General features: G+C 37.5%; 1 protein-coding gene across 1 annotated transcript in view; it reads left to right on the forward strand.

Annotated features, from left to right (window-relative positions):
• Positions 1-7,604: 7,604 nt before the first annotated feature.
• Positions 7,605-21,845, forward strand: part of LOC121951488 (zinc finger protein GLIS1) — a 52,943-nt gene continuing 38,702 nt past the window's right edge. The window contains exon 1 of the mRNA XM_042497823.1: positions 7,605-7,722. The gene's annotated coding sequence lies outside the window, so the exon portion shown is untranslated. The remainder of the gene's footprint in view (positions 7,723-21,845) is intronic.

A 21,845-nucleotide genomic window follows, 5' to 3' on the forward strand; every position in this document is an offset into this window, starting at 1 on the left:
TTTGTCTCTGAATTGACTCCGTTTTCGGTTGTGTTTTTTTTGGCGAGAATAAAAGTCAGTGATAGCAGTTTTGTATATAACACCTATATATTTTTTTTACACAATTAGAACATTGAAAAATGTCAAACGTACTTTATATGTTATTATTAATGTCATGTTTGCAGGTTTTGTGACTGATGGGAACCATCCAGACCGTTTAAAACAGCTGACATACCTCGCAGCTGATTAGCAATCAGTATGCGCCACATATTGATTTGTAGCTGTGAATAATTAAGGCCTTTTTTTCTAACAAAAAAGGCTCAACCTTCTTTTTATAGTCTCTTAATTGATTTCAACTCTTAAAAATAACAAACAAGACACAGATTTTTAGCATAACAAAAACTTATTTGGCATTTAAAAATGTAATTATTCATATATATATGATTTATGTTATGTAATTATCTGTGCTCCCATGCATGTTTTGTTGTTGTTTGCTTGACATATTTTGCGTGTGTGTAATTATTTTTAATAATAATAATAATATTAATCTTTATATAAAACAGTTCTTGAAACAAAGTTACAAAGTGCTTTATAAAAAAATAGAAAATAAAACGGACAAGGAAAAAAATGTTTTAAAGTTGTACAACATGTGTAAAATACACAAAATAAAATAACAAAGCAATCCATAAAATTAAGGAGAATAGGTTTTAAAAAGCAACTCACGTTTAAAAGTTAATTCAGGCCAAAATCTGTGTGAAAGCCTTTATTTTATTTTATTCTTTATAAAAGTGTGTTTTTAAGTGGGTTTTAAAAGTAGGTAAGAACTCACTAATCTCATTTCCTTGGGGAGGTTGTTCCAAAAAAGAAGCAACATACACCTGCAGAGGTGTAAATGGTTACTTGGTTAAATTTTTGTCCAACTCATCATTTTATCTTTTCATAAATACATTTGTTTATCATGCTGTATTTTACTGGCCTACCTATGAGCCTGAAGCAACACATCACAGCTGTATCCCCTCAGTCAGTCAGGAGATGGTGCTGCTGTTATGAAAAAAAAATGAACGATGACACTGAAGATATTTTGTGATAAACTCCACATTTACAAACTGAACACTCATATTTCATAAACTGACAAGTGGCTAGAAGAAAACCTCAAAGTTAGAATAAAAAGATTATGCCCCACTTAGATTATACTCATAGTGATTATTTGTGTAAATCATCTCCTCTCTGCAGTATAATTTTGGTTTGAGTGCAGCAGATGGACAGGACATCCTGTCTCAGGTCCTCATCTAAAGATAGATAAAAAGTCCCATGAGAGTGGAGTTAAGAAGACATTTAAAAGCCTCTAAAAATCATGGTAGGTTACACTTACACTGGTGTTTTAAAGAAGGGCAACTTATTATTGGTACATTGAGTTTGATCTATTCACAGCATATTTCAACCTGAGCAGGTCTAATCAGCCAGAGTAACTGCTAACACCTGTGTGGGGGAGCAGGGCGTTTACAGTAACTATGATGCCAATATTGTGAGATGAGTCTGCCAAAAACGGTATTTGTCTTTGACTTGTCAAAATAAACAATTAAAACACATAAGTAACGCATTTAACCCTTTAACCCTTAATATCAGACACACTCGTATCGCTCTGCGCACAAAATGTGCTTTTTAAATCAAGTTTAGAAAATATTATGCATTAATATTATTTTCTACTTTCACTGAGTACATGTTTAAAACAAACATCGGTCCTAATCATAAATATCAAATATTCATAAATTTTCTGAATTTTAACACTTTAACTGCCAGGTTTTTCTCATGATGCCACTACATTTTGAGGTGAAACCCCCCCCCCCCCAAAAAGAACCCAAAAAATGCATTATTTCCAGTATTGTGCATGCAAAGTAGTCTTTTTCATCATCACAGCCGAGGATATGCCAGTGATTAGCAGCAAAATTGATTTTTATACATTATTATTTTTATGTGCAGTGTCAAATACGCACACTCATACCGCTCTGCACACAAAATGCCCTTTTAGAATCAGGCTATTAAAAAATATTACACATTAACAAGACTTCCTACTTTTATTGAGTTTATTTTTTTAAGCCAACATCAGTCCTAATTATAAATATCAAATATTCATAATTTCCAGAATTTCATGTCTTTAAATGCAATGATGTCACTATTGTAGATGAAAAAAACACATACAAAATATTTTATTTTTAAATTATTAAATGCAAAGTAGGATTTTTTTTCTTTTAAATCACAGCCTGTGATAGATCAGTGATTTGCAGCAACACTGACTGTGACAGTGCACCTGGTGGTAATAGAATGTATTTTCTCCATATGTCAAATATGGAGAAATGGAGGTCAAACTATGTGGAAAATAGTAAAAAAAAAAAAAAAATTCCAAGGAAAAAATCCCAGAATGACACCCAGAAATAATACAATGCATGTTTTATGCTTTGATGGCTGTGGGATCAAAAACTGCAGTCTGAATGGGTTACGGGTAGAGCACAGTATGAATGAAACAGTTTTGTTTACACAGTGTATTTTGGACTTATTGTAGGAGCTGAGCTCAAGATCAAACTAAAATACTCAAATTTGCCAAAATTTATGTCATATGCATGAACACAGCCAATGTGATCAAAAAAATGAAGATTGAAAAAAAAGCACATAAAATGTGCCAAACAGCCCCTAAGGGTTAAACTTTGCAGCACATATGAATGTCCTCTCTGTACACACAGGAAATAATGAGCAGATGAGCAGCAGCTGTGCAGGCAGGTGGCTAATGACCAGAGGTCAGGTGATGAACAGAGGTGGAAAACTCTCTGAGGACATCTAGTGTTCAGGTATCGTACAGCACACCTTTCTCACTGTGCACATTTTGACTTGTCATATGAGAAAATGCGGTGGTGTAGGGGTGAACAGGGTCATCTGGGACATTTTTTGTATCACAATGAAAAAGCATTTTAATTGCAGACAGCTTGAACAGTAACGCAATTTGATTTCAAAAACAGGTAGAAGTGTTAATCAGTTAATCAAGATGTCTGGGAGCCTAACCCAAACATGAAATACATAATTTTTTGTAAAATGGACAAGCAGTGCCTTTCCCCCCAAATTCTCCTTTCCTGACTCCAGTTGGGACAATTTTTCCTGGGCTAAAAATAATTAAATAAATAAATAGAAATAAGCACAATTGTAATGTGACCACCTTATAGTCACAATTTCACTTGTTCCCACACATTTTTGGAAAAAAGTTTTCATAAATTACTGAGATATAGAATCTGTCAGTCTTTCTTTCATTGGCACCTATCAGCTCAGTGTGGTTACCACAGGCGACATGTAACCTACAGGTTTATGTAGACTTTTTCAGTTTTTTTTTTTCATTTTCCAAAAACAAAAGAAGTCAGTATCAACAGCTTGAAAGTTTAAAAAAAGTATGCTCAGGGGTTGAAATGTATAAGTTCATGCAGTAAACATTCACTCAGTAACTTCACAGTGGGTCTAATTCAATTTGGAAAAGCCTTTGTCTTGTTTTTGTCCTCTTTTTCTTAATTTGGAAAGAGGTAGGAATTTTAAACAACATTGTTCCAACTGTTTCAGGGAAACTGTACTCCTTTGCAACAAAGACTCAGACAGCTGATAGCACCAAGTGACAGGCCAGAAATGCAGCTTTCCAGCTACATATAATTTCTTGTGGCATAACTAAAAAAAGTATGACAGAAAAGAAATGTCAAAAAAGCCAAAAGTGTGCACAAACAGTACATGAAGTGTGCCAATAAGCCACTCGTAATCAGGTCCCTGGAACCAGCACACCATACTGGTATGAAGTCATTATTTATGTTATTAATTACACCTGTGCTGTTCCTATTGTGACATTTGTAACATATTGTGACTTTTTTGGCTCTTTAAAACTAAACAATATCTGTGCACAACCAATCTCAGGTTGAATGCATTGTGCAAATTGGTTTGGAGGCACACAGCAAACTTGACAGGAATTGTTCTGCAAACTGCAAGAAATTAGCAGATTTGGAAAATATATTTTAAATATTTTTTTTTATTTATCAGGTAATTTTTTTGGCGCTTTTACAATGTTTTTGCTCATTTTTTGGTCTTTTCTTCATAAGTTGCCTTTTACCTATGTTTTTAAAAGACATTAAGCTAATTTTCTTGACTCATAAAGGGTTAATTCTTGGGATCAATAAAGAACCATAGAAATGTTCTATGACAGACTTTAACATGTCACAATAGGGAAAGCACATGTGTAAATAATAAAATGAATGATGGCTGAATTCCATGTAGCTACTCCTGTTTTAAGGTCCTATTATTGTCCAAACTGGCTCAATGTTATGGCAAACTGGGATTTTTTGATAGAATGGAGCTATTGGTAATTTTATTAGCAACACCTGTGTGTTTCCTGCTGTTAATAGTTTCAAAAGGGTCTATTAATATCTCTAAAAGACTTCTTTGCACCTGAGAAGTGAGAAAGAAACAGAAAGAGAGAAAGGATGGCAAGCAGCAGAGACCAGAACCAGCTGTCTTCTGTGTCGAGTTAGGAGATGAAACCCCTACAATGTCCCAATTTTTCATGGAGAATATGTTCTTTTGTGAATTGTTTTCAACCATCTGGTTTTGTTTGGAGCGCCATCCCAGAGGACTTGTTTACAGCTCTGTGCATCATCTCGGGAATCAGAAATACAACACGGAGTTGCAGTTTTACTGCGTAATCAGATACACAGATAAAAGGTTTCTGTGTATTTATGTCAGTCTGAATGGTGCGAGGAAGGCCCAGATGTTTGACAGGCTGTCACACAGTGTGTCCACGTTTTCGTGTGATTGGTTTAAATGTGGGAGGCACAGGGAGTACACCGTCTGACGGTATGAGGGTAATATTTTGCATTAATGTGAACCCCAGTGTACGTCAGCTGACAGATACCACAGGCCATTCTGCAAGTCAAAAGCAGGAATATGGTCAGTGTATGGCACGACAGAAATTACAGGGATACCACTGGAAATAATTACAATACATTATTTTATACTGGTTTGGCAGAGGCATTTGTCTAAAGTACCATACCATGTTTTTGTATGTATCTTGAGCAATATGAGGTTTAATTCTTTGAAACCTAAGCAAATTGGCTCAATTTCTTTCAAAAACATGGGTAAAAGGCAATGAGCAACTTAAGGAGAAATGACCCCAAAAATGAGAAAGAAGTTACTATTAAATAAAAAAAGAAAATTACCAGAACATTGGCAAAAGATGGGGAAAGAAAAAATAAAAACACAGGAATTACTTGTCCTTACTTGTGCAAAACTGTGCTTAAAAATAATTCCAACATAATTTCAAATATATAATGGTAAAAGAGTTTCTGGACATTTATCGCCAGCTTCTGGCAATTTGAGAACATTTTTTGCCAAGTTGCTAATTACGTTTTTCGTATGTTTGAAAGACATCAAAATTAATTTGCTCAGGGTTTAAAGGTTCAAATACCTGTTAAGGTGTCTGAACGCAGCACAAAAAAAGTGATCTGGATCCAGGTTTCAAAGAGTTAATATGTTGGTCAATATTGGGTAAAAATGGTAGCAGCGAGTTGGCAGATTGGCATTTTTTTCCTGGCTCATGCAGTCTGCATGTTGGGCAAAATATGAACCCTAAATTGCTCCCAATGGCTATTGCATTGGTTTGTGTGTGCATTTAAGCTGAGTAGTATCAGGTGGCACCTATTGGTAACCTCGGCCAACAGTGTGTCAATGTATGTGTGACTGTAAGACCAGAAAGGCAGGTCAGTTTACCATCCATTTACCAAATATACCTGCCTGTCAGCAAGCAACTAAAGTCCTATAGATTCTATCAAATGATTGAATGAGCTTTAAGCTAAATGCAGAAATAAACTGATTTAATTAAACCATTTTTTTATTGTCTTTGGGCCAATAACTTTAAAGGCTGAATGTAAACTCTTTGAAACTAGCATGGTTTTGTAAACAGGAAGTAGACACCTTATTATTTCCCGCATAGTAAAAACACAGGCTGGAGAAAGAAATGGAGATCAAATGATAAAACTAAGCAGGTTTAAACCAAGACTCTGCTACTGCATTGCCAATTTAAACATGTTGTTAACAAACAACCAAAATGTGCATTATTTTCCCTAGACTAAATGATACTGTAACGGGGTGCGGTAGGACCCAATTGCAGCACAACAAAGCAGGTGAGTAGTTGGTAATGACCTACATTTAATCTTTTGGCAGGTTTAATGGCGCAACAGCGAGTCTATTCAGGCTGCAGGTAAGAAGGGACAGTTATCAGTTCTGGGGTCGAGCAGGTGGCAGTTCGGAGCTCGGGTGGGGAAATTGTGAATGAGGAGTGGACTGGCAGGTGAATGTATAAGGTAAGTTTCAGGAACACTTACAGCAGGGAGCTTGTGGGAAAAGCGGGGAGTCCAGAGAGGGGCAGGCAGGGCTCGTGGTCGAGGAGGAAGCAGAGTTGGCGTCAGGCAGGCAGGCAGCAGAGCAGACAAATCCTGTAGGAGAAGGAAGCAGGATCAATGAGGACAGGTGGGGAATCGATGTACCATCAAAACAATAAACACCAACGGCACTCACACAGAAGAGATGTTTCGCTTGACGGCTGTAAGAATGGCGATATCTCTCAACGAAACCGAAGCAGCAGAACACCACACAGCCACAGGCAGACGAGAACCAGGAAGTGCACAAGCAACTCATGGTCGGAGACAGAAGGCTGCGAGGTTTACCGGGTCAGAGACGAGGAGAGGTGGTCAGAGGCAAGCTGAATCAAAACCAGGAAAACAGTCAGAGAGTGAGTGCTGAAGGTCAGGCATGGAAGCGAAAGGAGTGAGTGGAGATGAAGAGCAGCTAGGAGCACCAGGTGGAGGTGATGAGGCTGAGGAGGAGGACTGGCCGGGTGGAGAGAGAGGTGGGGGTGGAGTAAGTGGAAAAAATCCCACAGCAGCGGAGAGAGGCAGAGTAGACAGCCCTGGACATGTCATAGATAAGCAACAACATACATTCTAAAGCATTTTTATTTTTGAAAGCCTATTTGGGTCACAAAAAAACAAACAAAAAAAACACTCCCTAAATTGGCATTTTAGATTGCAAAAATGTGTGAATTGAAAAACTGCCCAAAAAAAATACTATACATTATTATCATTGTCCACTTTCACTGAGTAAAAATCCTTTAAATAACTTTAGTCCTCATATCAAATATTCCGTCGATTTCAGAATTTGAACTCTTTAAATGCTAATTTGTCTACATAATGCCATTGTTATTTATATTTAATGAAAAAAATCCAAAACAAACAAAAGAGTTATTTTCCCAATACTAAATGCTAAGTAGAACTGTTATTTTTATTCAAAAGAAGAAAAAAAAACTTTCACACCCATGCAGCCTTGCCATTTTGACCCCTTGATCCCTGCAGATACACAGTGAGTCCCTGTGGAAACAACAAAAAAAACACACAGTTCCGTAATTCATACTTCAAAATGTAAACACTGTAAAAAATAAAGTAACACAGATACTAAATCAGATCAGCTGCACCACATCTTCCGTTAATTAAGATTTTTTTTTAAAAAATCTGCCTGTGCGTGCGTGTGCGCGCGCAGCGGAGCAGATGCAGACAGTGAGCTCGCGGCGCAGAGAGCGCTGCTGTGACAGTGGGAAGGAAGCACAATCCGCGTGCAGCCAGCGCGAGCTACAGACCAACTAACACGCTGTGAACTATGACTGGACGCAAAAAGGTAAGAACAGCCTTTTCAGTGTTACCTTACTGCTATTAAAACGTGTTTTAGACGTGTTTAAAGTTGTCGAAACCGTGCTGTCATTGAGACTTAAAGTGACAATGAAGACGATACCACGTTATTTGTGGTTTGTTTTAGATCTAAATGCGGATTCAGAGTTATTACTGTTGTCGTCAAAATCTACGTTTTCCCTTTTTGACAATGAGCATGATGGAAAGATTAAGAAAGATGTATACACATCACTGTAAATGTTGGCAGTTGCCTGTAAACATACAAAGTGATTCCAGCTGGTACAACCATTGTTTGGTGGATTTGCAACAGCTTTACAACATGTCAAGAGTTTGTGATAAATGAGGAAAAACTTCCCCTAAATAGAGGAAAATAGCTCTACAGTCCTCATAAGAAATGTTACTATGAGGTCTAATTGTGCTTTTGTATCAGGGATTACTCAAGAACTTGTTTTGATTGTGCAACAAGCATTTGAGAAGGGCAATTAATAGATATGCTGCTCTATACTGTAGTGAACTCTTACCCAAATGTGATATTTTTTCCCTCTTATTACTTATGGGACTCTTCCTTTCCACTCCTCTGCAGCGCACTGATTTATGTAATGTTGCTGGAATGAAAAGTGCTGCGCAGGGGGTGGAAATCTGGCTTTCTGGAAGCCAAACAGATGAGAAGGCTTGTTTTAATCATTAGTCTCATGGTATCACTGACATGGAGCTTGTGCTGGGGAATCAAGGTTTATACTCGCAGGCCGCTGCCAGTGCTCCCATTGCACAGAGGTGTGTGCAGCGAGTGCTGAGTCACACTTAATTTCATCATTTACCTCATTTAATCTTATATATATGGCAATTAAAGGGGTAATAAACAAGATTTGTGCTGGTCCGTAAAGCACAAAATGACTTTAATATGTCTTTTGGGGAGGGGGATGGTTGATCAGATTGTTGATCAATACTCAGCGATTATTTCACCAGATGCTCAGATTGTTTGTTCAAGTGCTCAGATGGAGCATAGATGGTGCTGCTAGAGACAGCAGCGAGCCAAGATTTGTTTCGCCCCCCTAAAAATTTGTTTGCCCTGGCAGTGTATGTCCGCCTCGATTTCACACCAGGGGAAGAAAATAACAAAAGCATTTCAGTTTTGTTTTTCAGCGCTGACTCTGCAAAATGTAAACAACCGTTTCAAAATGATTACAAGTGAAAGGATGAACCCCGAAACAAGGTCTATTGATTCTACAAGAGTCATGAGGTTATAGTTATTCATTTCGACTGAATGAACCCAGTCCATTTGACCACATGTAGGTGAACAAAATAAGGTTGGACCGCTATAGGTTTTTTTAATATATTTGTTGAAATGCCTTTAGCAAATGTTAAACTGCCTTTAACAAAACGGAAACTTTCAACATCATATACAGCAAGTTCCCAGCAACTTTTTTTTAAAATGAAAATTGAAGTAAATGAATTTAGATTTAAATTTGAATAAATGAATTGTGACAACTCGGGGAAAAAGCTGTAAGTGGACCTTAAGATTAGATCATTTACAATCACTACAGTATGAAGGATTCTGATTTATTGCCTCTTTGCTCTGTGTCTGCATTTGTCTGACCTATAATTGGCATAAGTCTTTGCGGTAACACAAGACATTATAGCAAAAACATCTAAATTTTCTTATAAAACTGTTTCATCGTTGGCTGAGGTGGATAAAGTGGACAAAAGTGGTGGAAATACAAACATCACTTCTTCACGTATTTTAGTCACCATAACATAAGACTCTACTTAAGGAACAATTCAACCCTTTGGAGAATAGGCTTGTTGTCTTTCTTTCTGAGTGTTATAAAGATTTATACCACTCTTATATCTATCAAATAGCATCTAGTAAAGTACCTGTACTAAAGCTTTCTCATTAACATGTAGCTTATTTGATGTACCAGGGAAAGGCTGGTATTGTTTTCTCTGTGTGTGTGTGTGTGTGTGTGTGTGTGTGTGTGTGTGTGTGTGTGTGTGTGTGTGTGTAGCAGGGACAACAACGGAAGCAGTTTTAAGCACTTAATACTCAAAGACATCATAAATTTGAGTTTCATCACTGTAGTTTGGGGATTTTGGAGGGAGTTTTTAATGTTTACTCCTATTCTTGGACTGTTTTGTTGTGTCTTGTCAGTTTAAACAAACTGAAAATGATCTAGCATTTGAGAGGGCTCAGATTAACAAAATGCAATAGAATTTGAGTAAAATGGAGGAAACTCTGTGGAAACAAAAGAAGGAGGGCAAGAAGATGCTTAAAAAAATCCCAGGCCTCCCATCAGTCCTAGCTGGAAGCGCAGAGAGCTGAGGTTGCTGAAGCCGTAAAAGTTCAAGATCAACTTGAGACCGACCTCCTTTGCTTCCAGCAGGAGACAGAAACAACCGGAGTTTCTTATCAGACTCAACTGGGCAAAGAAAAAGAGAAGAGAGGACCAAACTCAAGGCTGCTCTGAAAGAGGCTGAAGAGGAGATTAACACCAAACGTCTCCAGCGGCAGGAGGAGAAGTCTGCTCTCACTGCTGAGCTGAAAATGCAAGAGACCAACAATAGGAACTTTGTCTCTGCTCTAAAGACAAAGTTCGAAGACCAGCTGCACATGGACTATCGCTGATGGCACCAGGAGACAACCTCCCTGCTGCAGGAGTCAGACAGAGCAAGAGCCTCCTATGAAGCTCAGCATCAGGAAAAGGAACAGGTCATCGCAACATGTGGCAAGCGGAGAAGACTGCCCTCACTTCACAGCTGGACAACTTGCGGTAAACCCATTTTGTCCAGTTGCAGATGATCGAAAGTGACAACTGAAACCTTGTTGCTGCTTTGAAGACAAGGTTTGAAGACCAGCTGCAGAGCCACCGTCTCCTATGGCAGCAGGAGAGAACCTCCCTGTTGCTTAAGACCGAAATAGCAAGAGGCTCAACTTAAAGATCAACAACAGAGGAGCATCACCCACATGGCTGCTCTAACAAAGGCAGAGGAACAGTTGCAGAGTCGTCGCAACATGTGGCAGAAGGAAAAGACATCCCTCCTCCAGGCCTCAGAAAGCCTGAAAGAGTCTCTGCAAGAGAAGGAGCAGGCCGAGGGCTCCCTGATCTCCCAGCTGGAAGATCTTCAGAGCCAAATCAACAAAAAGAAGAAGAAGAAGAGAAAGAAGTGGTATAAGCTCTTCTTATCTGGCTCAAGACTTCCACACAAAAAAAAACTAGCAAAAATAGCAAAAAACACACGCATTAGTTGGAGATAGGATGTCGCAGGATTTAGGGACAAATTTTTTTCTTCAGCTATGTTTAAGAAAAAAAGACAAATGAATCTACCTTCTGCCTTCTAGTTCTTGTATAGTTGTGAGGATTAATCACAGTCATTACTCTTAACCCCTAGAGAGTGATTTTTGGGGAGTTAAGACTAGACTTTACACTCAGAAAGTGAGTTTCTCGTCTAAAATTTGTCCTCACAAATATATAATAACTTATGTGCACACACAAGCATTAGGCATTCTTTACTTGTGAGGACTGATTACTCTTGACCCCCACTAAGTGATTTTCTGGTGAAAACTTGGTCCTCACAAATATGTAATTACTAATGCAAACACACACAGCCATCCAAGGAGAGGGGATCTATCTTTGAATTGCCTTTTCCAGGGTTTCGGTCCGTGTCCATTAGGATATTAAATGGGAGTTTTTCCTCGTTTTCATAGAAAGCTTGAGCTGGGCACCTGTTGTTGATCTGGGTCTACCAGTTACACTTTTTTAAATATAAATATTAAATATACAAAAATAATTTCATGTTTGTATGTCTGTTGTTGAAAAGTTGCACTACAGTCGTGTAATACTGAATGCTTTTTCTATTAACAAACTCAGAGACAAGCACCAATAAGTTCTAGTTTGCAGCCTGTAGCCTGAAATATAAGTGTGCCGAGTATGTGTTGGTTTACACAAAGTACAACCTTGAATGTAATATTGCTTTTATACTATTACCAACAAAATAAACACGTATAATCAAAATGTATTCATGTTTTGGGGCAATAAGCTCTCAAAATAAAAAGCTTTTAGCTTTTAGCGTTATCTCCGTTTTCATGGAAATACACGGAGTCTGACTAATAACTGGAAAACAGTCACTCGCGTCAGTAGAATCCTATTCACCTTATTCGTGAACGTGTTACTGTAGAAGTTATTATAGGTGCAACTTCCGGTGGAATAGCGGAAGTTACGTAAGTTAGTTCATTACAGTGACTTTATGGATGCTAATCTTGGTGGCTAACTGCCAACGGCAGTTCTTTAATAAAGTAATTTGCCTTGAATAAAGCAAATGCAGCTTTTTTTAAAATTATTTAATTTTACATATATTATTTAACTAACGTTAATTTATCATGTCCTTAAATGCCATTGAAGAGCTCTGGTACCTGATGATCTGTCTGTGTTTGTAACATAACTAACAACTAGGCTAAGCTAAATGATTTGCTTCAACAACAGTGTTGTTTAAGTTGCCTGAACAGCTTGTTTTTGTAACCAACGGTACAATTTACTTACGGAGAGAACGTTAACGTCGTAGATTATATACAGTCCTTGGCTTCCATCCGTTCTGTATTAATACTGGATTGTCCCGTAATGAAAAACAAAATGCACTGTCCTGATTGGATCAAAATGGGACGTGATTTAATTGTCTCGTATTTTTATGGTCTAATGCACACACTATGTTTTCACATTTACAAATTATGGAAGAGAATGACACCCTGCATTACAGGTCTGTCACTAAACATTAGCATATGATATCCTTTGATATCCTCTTTGTCTTCCCCCGTCCTACACAAATCAAATGCAGCAGGCCATAAATTATGAGATTTGAATGAATATCTAAAGTTATTTATTTAACTGTGTTATATTACTGATATCACCGAACTCTTCTGCAAAATTCGGCATCATGTTTCACGCAGTAAAACTAAGACTTGATAAATCAGAGGTAGTAAAAATGTGTAGTGTGTCATTAAGGCAGACAAGAGGAGCATTAGCTGTGAAAACATTTTGTTTATTAACTTTACATGGAGGTATCAATACAGAATTACTTAAAATGTTTGCTGAATGTGTTGGCGTCTGTTTAGGAGCCGTAAGAAATCGTTAATAGTCATTTAGAAGCAGTAGCTGTTTACTGTTAGCTAGCTCGGGCTCCGTTACGTTAGCATAGCAAGGCAAGCTAACGGTTAGAAGGTCAACAGTCGATCCTTTGAGACGGCAGTTAGAGACAGCAGAGGTGTGGTCACGTTATACTGTCTGAGGTGTAACTGGTGATGTTTTCTACATGTTTTACTTTACAGTAGCTCTCAGAAAGATGATTAGCTTACTGTTTGGTATCACCAATATTAGATAATGCAAGTCATCATGGGGACCTAGGAATAAGGTATGTAATGAAACCTACTTTACTACTCCATCAAGTAGGACAACAAACACACTGGCACAAACATTTCCAATAGCTCAAGAGCAGAGTGAAGGCCAAAAATCAAAATTAATGAAAAAAGATAGAAGTATCATCCTTTCCAAAATTCACAGCATGTTTTTATCTAACAAAATATTCTGCTTCATTCTGCTTCTTGATGCAATTTAGCCTTTCAAAAGCGTTTTCACTGCTCCCAAGAACACACAAATGTCTCTTTATGTCAGTGTTTATAATGCATCTTATCAGAACATGGTGGTTTATGCTGGTTAATGTTATCTTTTTGTTAGTTTATGGTTTACACCATAGTGAGTTGGCTTTTACTTTTTATTTGGTCAGCTGTATTTACAGCCTTTAAGCATTGTTCTTTGGTGTGATGGAGTTGATGTCTGTCGATAACTGCCCCATACATGAACTGGTATGAGAATAATATGATTTCTCTGAGGGTGGTGAATCAGAAACAGTATAGTGTTAAATTTGCCTTGAGCCTCCCTGAGTGACTCGGGGACAAGGAATGAGGTGTTTGGTGTTCATCCCACGTGATGTGTTCAAGGACCATCAGAAATTTAATGATTCAATGATCATTTATGTTTTTTACAGTCCTGGTGTCATTTTTGGTAATTTCTATTGTGGTCCCTTCCAAAATAAAAACAATAATTAAAAGAAAAATTGCCAAAACTGTGTCAAAGAGAACATGCCTTTTTTTCTTTTAAACATTTTAAGGTTTTTTTTTTTTTTTTTTTTCCTTTAGAGGTCTGGGCTCAGCCCCCAATGTCCTCAAATCCTGGAAACACCCCTGGTGGAAACACCTGTTGAGGCAAAATTTCTTTTGTTGACTTTTAGTAAATTTGATTAAAATTTAAGCAATATTTGGATGAACTCATTACTGCAATTCCCTGCGGTGGCCAACAGAGGTAATTTAAAGTCACAGCTTACTGACTAATGCCCCTTTAATACTTATGTTTACATTACATGGAACAAGATGACCTAATGTATTTAATTAAGGGTTCAAAGTCACAGAGAGGCTCAGATCATATGGGATTTATTAAAGTTAGGCAAGAAACAAATTTGCCTTCTCTTATATAAATATTTGTTACCCTGAAAAACACAGCCTGCAGTCTGAATTTGTCACATCCGATCTCATGCTAGCTCAATTGCAGTTTTATGACAGCCGTGCCTGTGTTCATACACATGAAACGGTTCGTCACTTGTTTTTCTCAGCTGCCCGCTCCCTACATACCTTTCACGGACATTAACAGTGATTGCCCTACAAGCAGAGCTCATTTTGGTTCAGAAATATTATTCCTGGCTTTGAGGTGCGTGCTCTTTTGCAACACCCAAGGGTGACACAGCTGGGTAATATGACCCGCTGTGAGTATCAGAGGTAACTGTTTCAACATTGTCTCTGGTGTGCATTAACTGCAGGCCAATGTCCTTTTAAATCATGTTTACTCGGGAAATTATTTCAAGTCGCAGAACTTTTCTTCTTAGCACAGTCCAGTGAATTAGTGGGATTATAAATGTTCCAGTTAATACATGGAGGGTAGTTTATCTCTACATGATGATTATAAACTCCAGATTCTTGCTTGGGGTTATTGTCACAATACTTGAATAGAAAACAAATGTGTTAAAGATGTATGCGTGTGTATGGAGGCTCTTTGGTTTGATTCCATTTTTAGTTGTTGGCCAACCCCTCTTCTTTCTGGTTGAGTGATTCGTCGGACAGTAGTGAAAAAGTATTCAGATCCTTTCATTTAAGTAGCAACGCTACAATTTCAATTAAATCCAGTGTGTCAGATTTAGGAGGATATATTGGCAGAAATCGATTGTGATATAATAAGCATATTTTTATTAGTGAATAATCACCTGAAAGTAATACTTGTTGTGTTTTTGTTACCTTTAAATGAGCTTTTTATATCTACATTAGGAACGTGTCGCTGTCTGTGGAGATCGGCATGTTGCAAACATTGGCTCTAGATAGAGCCATGTTTTGCAAGTTGGCCACAGTAGTTAGAAGGCCATTTGCAATTGCCAGCACTGGGGTTACACTGATTTGTCATGTCAAACTGCTTTATTCGTTGCTTTTACCAGTTCAAATCCCCGGGTCCGTTTGTTTTGGAGAGGGAGAGACTTGTACAGATAATTTGGCTTCTAGTGAAAACCTCCTGAATGTGTCGATCTTAAGATATTGGAGAAAAATGGGGTCCAAAATGCCAAACAGTGTTAAAGATGCATTGATTCAAGACGTTTGACACTATATCCTCCTAAGTGTTAGAAACTTATTCTTTAAATTTTTGCATTTAAAAGTACAAGTATCAGTGCCATATTTATGGAAACCCTTTTCCCAACAAATTTTTTAAAATGTGGAAAAAGTCAGTTAAGACAGGTGATAGGCTGCTTTCACATTGTCAGTAGACCAGAGCTATGTACACTGCTCTGCAGTAGACAATTAGTTGTTGCCGCATCATTTCTATTGACCAAAGAATGCATAAATACATGTAACTGAAAATGTACTAGCTGCTTTCTTGCTTGATTATTGGTCAGGTAATGGTTGATTCAGACAAATATACTGACTTTCGTTTTGTAATTCAGACAAAGCTGTGTACTGTGTGCCATATTACTGTGAAAGCTTTGCAGCTAAAGTCTGTGACATATTAAAGGTGAACTGTGTAAAATTTAGGCAGATTTGGTGGCATCTAGTGGTGAGGATTGCAACAAACAAAGACTTCTCCCAGCTAGATTTTCTTCAGTGTTCATTGTTTCTTCGTCTTCTCCAAAACACATTGACCAGGTTATTAAAACCAGTAAAAGCAGTGAATGCGTAAATGTGTGCTCACCTTGAGTCTCTGATAACTGAAGATTGAGACATTCGGGACATTTTTTTTGGGAGCCAAACTATCTCTAGAGGTCTCTTCATCTCCAAATTAAACAGACCTGGTGATTTAAACCAATAAAATCATGTAATAAAGCATTTTCATGTTACAAATCAGTGTATTTTTGACACTGCTAATCTCACATGGGGTCTAATTAAAGTGGTCATCCTGTTAAGAAAATGTAAATGTCCCTATCTAGAGCCAGTGTTTGATTTGTCCATTCTGGGCTACAGTAGAATGGCATTGCAACATGCTCATCTCCGTAAACCAGGATACGCTATGTAGATTTAAATAGGTCATTAAGGTAATGAAAATGCAACAGTTCTTATTTTCAGGTAGCCTACAATAAAGAAAACATAAATATTATATTACATTTCATTTCTGCAAATATATCCCCCAAAATCCTACACACTGGACCTTTAATGTAATATGAATAGATTTTGGCCATTTGGGCAACAACTGGAAAAGCTCAAAACATTATCCAACATAGCATAATCTCATAAAGATTATATGGCGAATTTAGTAGCAAACTGTTGCCTATTTACACATCTGGCTGACATGATGCAGATAGCTTCAATCGGAGTAGTGTTTCTGGCCACAGGAGTCCAATATTCACTCTCTGTTTTAGTTCTGGTCTGGTTTCCACCAACTCCTGAGGGAAATATCTGTCACTTTAGCTGCTAAATGCTCCCCTATGTTGTGTTGTGTTCTTGAAAAGTTTACAACTTGGATTTGAAGACACAAGGCTTTTTATAAAGGATAACACAATAAAGCAAATTAGTTTATTTCTCAAGAGGTCTTCAGTGGGAGGTCAGCAGCACAACAGCAAGAGAGCAGAGAGTTTGATTAAATCAGTGCAACGGCAGCAAAAACTCAGCAACAGAGGAACAGTCTTAGAAAATAAAACTATTACTATGTCAAATAAAGTATATATAAAGTATAAAGTATAAATAAAGTATATATATTACAGAGCATGTAGTCACAGCCAGTAGCAACATAATGTGCTGTTTTTGCATGAGTTGGTGTAAAGAGAGGACCATGTAGAGGGAGTTGTTGCAATAAAGTTTAAATATTATTACTGGGAGCCACCTAGAACTAACATACAAGCATAACAAGTAGAGCAGTTAAATTAAAGAGATCTGTCAAGATTAATGACGCCTCGCGGAATCGACGAAGCAGGCATTCACACAGCTTTCCTCGTTTCATCCGCTCCCAGAGGAAATATGGATTTACTTTTCAAAGTTTTAGCATGAAATATTTTTTAAAAGGAGTGCTTTAAAGGATTCAGAGGCTCTGCTGGAAAGAGACATTTTAGTTTTCATAGACAAAAAACTGTTGTTTTGGCAGGAAAACATGTTGTTACACTAAGTACAGTCCTAACTTGGATCAAGTGTGTGTTTACATTATTAATTCGTTTTGGTCTAATTAAATTTTCTTTGCTGCACTGTCTCGGCTACATTCCCTCCCCTCTAATCCCAAATGTATTTGCAATGTGACTCCAAAACTTTCACTATCCTTTTTTAGAAAGCTATTGTTATCTGCTGGCATAAAGAATCTGGGCTTTACATGTATGTGCAGCCTCTTTGGCTCCCCTTCCCCTTTTAATACAGCCTTTGTCTCTCCTGTACAAATAACTAAATCAAGTAAACACACTGGGTTGTTTGGTTCATCAGTAGTGTTTTGTAACTCATGCTTTCTTTTCAACATACTATTTTTCCAGTCACAGTCTTTGGGGGTCATTATGCTTCTTCAGAACTGCTTGTTTGAGTGTAGTTTATCTCTACATCACATACTGCAGTAGCGTGAGGGTGCAGTTTTTTGGCCTTGTGTAAAAATGCAAAGACTTTGTGGAGGCCCTATTGCACAATTTCTGTATAAAAATGCCTTTTTTATTCACATATCTTGAGGTGAGAGTTCAAAGGATCCTTTTGAAAATGATGTTCCCTCACCAAAATTTGACATAAGTTTGTAGCTGTATATCTCCACAAGCTATAGCTAGCTGGCCGATTCCATTTAATCATTTTACAAGATACCACTACCTTTGCACTGGCTTAAAAAAATAAGCACACATAGTCTCTTTAAGACAGTAATGTAGGTCCCCAGTCATTTTTACAAGGGGTGGTGGACATCAGAGGGGCCATGCCCCCCCCGGCTCTCTATTTGGGGCACCGCTGCACATAATGTAGGCTACTGATATTAAACCACTCTGAAAAATTGTGCCAATTGTTGCCAACAGCTGATTTCCCTCTGATTGTTATCTGCCTCACTTCTCTCTCTTTCTTTTCTCTTTTGGTAGCCTTATTTAACTTTATTTTTTTAGTGACGTGATTGCTTCAAAGTTCACCTGAAGTCTCTAACGTCAGTGCTAGATGTAGGTGGTCTAACAACCAGTTAAAAAAACCATGTTCACAATTTTTCAACGTTAGTTTACTTATCATGCTAACAATGTAAAAATTCAAAATTACATAGAAAAACAAACATTAAGTCCATTCATTAACACTCCTGTCTGCTGTGTAAAATACATTCTCCCATGACATCATACGGAGGAGTGCGGCTTGAAGAGCTGGAAAGTCTTGCTTGATATAGTCCTGCCGGATCTATTGGCAGAAATACTGATGTTTCACCAAACTTAGCTCTATAAAAAGCCACTAGATGCAAAACATAATCTATTTTCACACGGTTTCACAGACCAAATACCACCCAAAATTTGTTTTGAAAGACGCATTGGAGTCAGTCTGTACCCACCACAACAGACTCAGTCTGCTGCAGAAGAGTTTTAGCAGACGTCTTGCAAAGCTGCTCCTATTTCAAGACGCTGGCAGGCCGAGGAGTCCAAGTCGAGTACATATAGGCGCTTCATGCTGCTGCTGGGCTCGCTGTAAACGGTTCACGGGCTCTGCTCACACTGTCTTGTGGTTTGGACCGAACCTCTGTCATTTCACTGGAATTTCCTGCCATCTGCGCTCAGTCAAAGTTTCTCACAGATCCACACCTGCTTGTAAATGTTTGGGCTTGCCAGGAGACGAGCACGGAGGGAAAGGTGAGCACTGATGGAGGAAGAGGGACAGGTCCACACCTGCCTTTTGGCTCGAGTTTAGAAATAATGAAACAAAAGCTCATTTGTTTGTAAAGGAAATGTGATTTTGTTTGATGACTTACATGTGCTGAAACAGAAGGATCAGATGTTAATACCAACCTAGGAAAATAACGAAAACACATTCACATTTCCTGCACTAATATGTTATTTCCTGCAACAACACTCATTCTTTTATTTGCTTCATACCGATGGTGGAGTAACTTTTTAAATCATCTGTCCCAATGATTAAATGGAGTCTCATTTAAAAGAAAGGTTTGACATTTTGGAAATTGAGGTTATGTGCTTGCAGAGGGTAAATAGCTATGGCCGTTGTCGTTGCTTTGATTGTGGGTAGCCATGGTTGTGTTTTGGATGTTAAGACCGTTGCACCACAGTTTATAATGTGTCTCACATTCACTACATGCAGAGGTTGTGTGTGAGCAGTGAACTGACATTGTTCTGTGTTAAAACTTATCAGTAATCCTGTGGTGAAGAAATTTTTCCCATCAAAATTTGATGGCATAAAAGCAGCTTGAAACTGAGGGATGGGTCGATGAAAAGCATCCAGGTCTGTTCGCTCAAATGCCTCTGGGAAACCTTGTGATTTGACAGTGAAAAACACCCTCGTTTGGTGCCACAAACACAGCTGCAAAAAAAATGTAATGTGCCACTAAAACACTTACAGTAGGTGTGGTTAAAAAAGTTTGGTGCTACAGATGCTTCTGGGAAACACCAAGATGTGCTGCTAAAAAGATGCACACATGCAGATGGAAAATTACCATTTTTATTTTATTTTTTGTATTCTGTGTGCGTCCTTTAAAAAAAGCACAACTGTTTACATGGCGACAGAAGGGGTTGTGTTGTCAAAAGATTACACTCTGGAGCGGAGTTTCGAAAGTTTGCATTTTCTCCAAATCGTTGTTGTCGTGAAAGGCCAATCCTCAGCAACAGTTTAATGTTTCAAGCAAGAATTGTTGCCGTGTAAACAGCCTGAGTGTTTCACTTTCACTATGCCTAATGCTCTGTGCTCCAAGAGTGTCAAACAAATAACTGTATAAGTATTTCAACAGCATTCTTAATGTACGTTCCTGTTAAAAAATTTAAAATCTATATTTTGCAGCAGATGCTTTAATTGAGGCGGGCTGCCACTAACAAATGAATGTGTCAGAAGCCCTGCAAATAACTAAAGAGTAAAATCTAAAATATTTCTGTCTGAAATGTGTACTACAAGTATTAAGTAGCATATAATGGAATTACTCAAGTACCTCAAAATTGTACTCAAGTACAGTATCTAAGTAGATTCCTCCCTCCTTCTCAGTGTGTCCACGCACTCACAGTTTGACAGTTAAGACATGTCTGGTCAAATCTCGTAACCAGTTAGCAGAAAATTGAAAATGCAGATATGTGAAACATTGAAGAAAGAACATCCAGTAAAAATAAACTATGATATAAAAAAACCCTCTGCTGTTAGCTTGGAGATACAGTAGATTTCACATTTCTAAAAGCTCTATTTGGAGTATTTAGCCCCTGAAGGATCACTGTGTCTAAAGGTAACAGCAGCTCATGCCTCTTGCTCAGATGACATGCATGAATTGTGATCCAATAACACATTCTTAGTTTCTGCAACATGAGACCGTGTTATTCACCTGCTCCCACTGAGTTGACTTTGACCCAAATTGCCTCTAAGAAATCCTGAAAGTGCCAAAGAATATTTTCTGGCTACAACTGAAAACTGAAGTAGCCCGCGGTATTATGGAATTGGGTGTGTTCACACATCGGTGATACAAATGATCACATTTATCAAAATATTTGAGTTTTTCTTTTTTACCAGCACAGACAATGTGAGAGTTGTACAAACTCGAGGCTACACTGATCACGTCTTTGATTTGGGGTCAAACAAATTTAAAAAAACTCTCATATATGTGTGCATGCTTCCAGGACATTTTAGGGGTACCGTAAAATTGGCTTTATCTATTTATTTATTTATTTATTTTCCAAAACATGAGAAGAAGAAAATTACCTGAAAAATTGCCAAAAAAAACTACAAGAAGAGAAAGTTAAAAAACAAAAGCAGCAAATGACTGAAAAAATATATTTTAATATAAAAAACAATTATAATAATTCTGTGACATAATTTTAAATATCTAATTATGATAATTATAAAAACATTTCACAGGACTTTTTTCTTTAGCTTTTTTAAAAATAGTCTTCTACATCTTCTCTTTTTTTGCATCTCTCTTGTTTACTATGCAGGTAATACTGTATTTTTTGATGCTCGTGGTGTCAGTAAAATTAACTGAGTGATTGAATTGTGGAGGTTTTTTTTGTTTCATTTTTTTTTATTACTTTCCTCACTTCTGTTTCTCTTCTTTGCTCAGATTAAGAGGAATTTGCTTTGCACAGTTGAACATAAAATACAGCAAAAACCAAAAACATCTTACAAAGATTATTAAGCATGACGAGGAAGTTGATAAAGAACATTAAATTCAAGAGGTGCTAATTTAATAAAATGTGATCTTAACTTGTAAAGAATGAGAGATCATCTGATATTGTTCTTACTGACACTTATTGATTCTGCAACTTTCTAAGTGAGGAAAGGTATGAATGAGTGTGTTTTTTGTTTTCACACATACCTGATTAACAGCATTGCTACTAATGATACTGTATATATTGTATGGATATGGATTTGGATCTTGTCTTGTCATTGATCCTTTGAAATTCAGGATAACT

This window comes from Plectropomus leopardus, chromosome 12, assembly GCF_008729295.1.
Source record: "Plectropomus leopardus isolate mb chromosome 12, YSFRI_Pleo_2.0, whole genome shotgun sequence".
Lineage (NCBI taxonomy): Eukaryota > Metazoa > Chordata > Actinopteri > Perciformes > Serranidae > Plectropomus > Plectropomus leopardus.